General features: G+C 59.3%; 1 protein-coding gene across 2 annotated transcripts in view; it reads right to left on the minus strand.

Moving 5' to 3' along the window:
* The window catches only part of LOC138224561 (uncharacterized), a 277,799-nt gene that overhangs the window by 231,890 nt on the left and 43,034 nt on the right, over positions 1 to 2,875 (minus strand). The window lies entirely within an intron of this gene.

Here is a 2,875-nt window from a genome sequence, read left to right on the forward strand (position 1 = left end):
CTTTAAACTCTGCACACAGGCTGGTATAGGGGACTCTGGAGTGTCTGTGTCTTTAAACTCTGCTCACAGGCTGGTATAGGGGACTCTGGAGTGTCTGTGTCTTTAAACTCTGCTCACAGGTTGGTATAAGAGACTCTGGAGTGTCTGTGTCTCTAAACTCTGCTCACAGGCTGGTATAAGGGACTCTGGAGTGTCTGTGTCTCTAAACTCTGCTCACAGGCTGGTATAGGGGACTCTGGGGTGTCTGTGTCTCTAAACTCTGCTCACAGGCTGGTATAGGGGACTCTGGAGTGTCTGTGTCTTTAAACTCTGCTCACAGGCTGGTATAGGGGACTCTGGGGTGTGTGTGTCTCTAAACTCTGCTCACAGGTTGGTACATAGATACAGTACATACAGACTGAGGCTAAGAGAGATAACACATAAATGATCAAGCAGATGGGGTTGCTGTTCCTTGGATGACAAAACTGCGAGGGACTGAGAAGAAGAGGAAGAAGGCGCCACCTGCTGGCCCGAATTCGCCACTTCCACAAGCACAGCGAGTGGATTCGGCTGCAGTCGCCCTGATAACACCCTCCCCCCCCCCGTTCCTGAGGACAGCTGGTAGGGTCCTGCACAGGTCTGAAGCGTGACAAGGACTATTCCATTCCCCAGCTGGGGGGGGGCTGGAGGGAGATAACTGTGTGTCACCCCAATAGCTAACCAAATATCCAAGATCATTGAAACTGGGTGCTCAAACCGTATTTCCCACAATCCAGTCAGCTCCCGACGGCTGTGACCCGTGTGCGTTCAGTCCAGCGCGGTGCTGCTGACGCAGAGGTGAAAACCGGTCCGAGCCGGGCACCCGCGGGCAATGGCGGTACCCATGGCAACGCGCTGGCGCCCAACCACCCCCGGGAGGCGCTTCTGTGGAGCAATTTTGAAGTTTTCGGTGTCGGGTTCAAGCCTTCAGACTCCCCCCCCCTGCCCAGGTGAGGGGTCCGGTGCTTGAGCTTGGCCGGTTCCGTCCAGACACCCCAGACGGACCTGCTTGGCGCTGGACGACCTCCCTGAGGTAAATATCTCATTTCTTGATATGTTGCTGCTCTGGAGTCTCCTCAGTCTGAAGGGAGCGTCCCGCACTGACAGGCTGGAGGGACTGAGTCTCTTCAGTCTGCAGGGAGCGTCCCGCACTGACAGGCTGGAGGGACTGAGTCTCTTCAGTCTGCAGGGAGCGTCCCGCACTGACAGGCTGGAGGGACTGAGTCTCTTCAGTCTGCAGGGAGCGTCCCGCACTGACAGGCTGGAGGGACTGAGTCTCTTCAGTCTGAAGGGAGCGTCCCGCACTGACAGGCTGGAGGGACTGAGTCTCTTCAGTCTGAAGGGAGCGTCCCACACTGACAGGCTGGAGGGACTGAGTCTCTTCAGTCTGAAGGGAGCGTCCCACACTGACAGGCTGTAGGGACTGAGTCTCTTCAGTCTGAAGGGAGCGTCCCGCACTGACAGGCTGGAGGGACTGAGTCTCTTCAGTCTGAAGGGAGCGTCCCGCACTGACAGGCTGGAGGGACTGAGTCTCTTCAGTCTGAAGGGAGCGTCCCGCACTGACAGGCTGGAGGGACTGAGTCTCTTCAGTCTGAAGGGAGCGTCCCGCACTGACAGGCTGGAGGAACTGAGTCTCTTCAGTCTGCAGGGAACGTCCCGCACTGACAGGCTGGAGGAACTGAGTCTCTTCAGTCTGAAGGGAGCGTCCCGCACTGACAGGCTTGGGGAACTGAGTCTCTTCAGTCTGAAGGGAGCGTCCCGCACTGACAGGCTTGGGGAACTGAGTCTCTTCAGTCTGAAGGGAGCGTCCCGCACTGACAGGCTGGAGGGACTGAGTCTCTTCAGTCTGCAGGGAGCGTCCCGCACTGACAGGCTGGAGGGACTGAGTCTCTTTAGTCTGAAGGGAGCGTCCCGCACTGACAGGCTGGAGGGACTGAGTCTCTTCAGTCTGCAGGGAGCGTCCCGCACTGACAGGCTGGAGGGACTGAGTCTCTTCAGTCTGAAGGGAGCGTCCCGCACTGACAGGCTGGAGGGACTGAGTCTCTTGTCTGTGTCCCAGCATGCTCCTTCCTCCTCGCGGACCTGGCTGTGTGGCCGATACCAGCACTTGTGTGACGGAGTGTCCTGGGGTCTTTCAGGAAGTGTGTCGCTGAGCAGTGAGGGGTCTGAGGGACGCCCTGGCTGCGCTGAGGCTGAGTGACAGGTACGAGCAGACGCGCCGACGCGCGGCCATGAAATCTGTATTTGCCTGGGCCCTGGCTCAGGTCCCTGCTGGGAGAGAGGGGGTTCAGGGCCCTCTGTGGATCAGCTGCACCGCCTGCACTGGGAGGGACTGCTGAGGCCAATAAAGTTGTCGGAGTTTGAATCTGAGGGAGGGAGGAGGCTGGTCCGACAGAGGGAGAGTGAGACAGGGGCAGGGGGTGGGGTGGGAGTTTGGGGATTAAGTGACTGATCAGGTTCTGCAGTCCCAGCTATGAGAGCTATGTGCTAATTATAGAGAGAGGGGAGACCGAGGGCACAGCACTGCAGCCTGCCTGCATCTTCAACACACACACACACACACACACACACCATTGGCAGGAGCGCTGCCTGTGCTCTCCAGTCCTGCACCGGGGCAGAGACACCCCGACACATGTGGCGAGCGCAGGAGGACCAGAGGCAGGGCGACAGCGCCCCAGACCCGGTCCAGCCCTCATGGGGCCTCTCGGGGCCACACGGGCCCAGCCTGTCCCCGCAGCGCCGACACTCCGCCCTGCTGCGATGTGGATCAGTGACCCCCGCTCACGAGCGACAGGGGCCGGGCTGCGAGGCCCAGCGGACAGAAGTGCGCTGGCGAGGCTGAAGAACACAGAGCCCG

The sequence above is a fragment of the Lepisosteus oculatus genome, chromosome 23 (assembly GCF_040954835.1).
Source record: "Lepisosteus oculatus isolate fLepOcu1 chromosome 23, fLepOcu1.hap2, whole genome shotgun sequence".
NCBI lineage: Eukaryota > Metazoa > Chordata > Actinopteri > Semionotiformes > Lepisosteidae > Lepisosteus > Lepisosteus oculatus.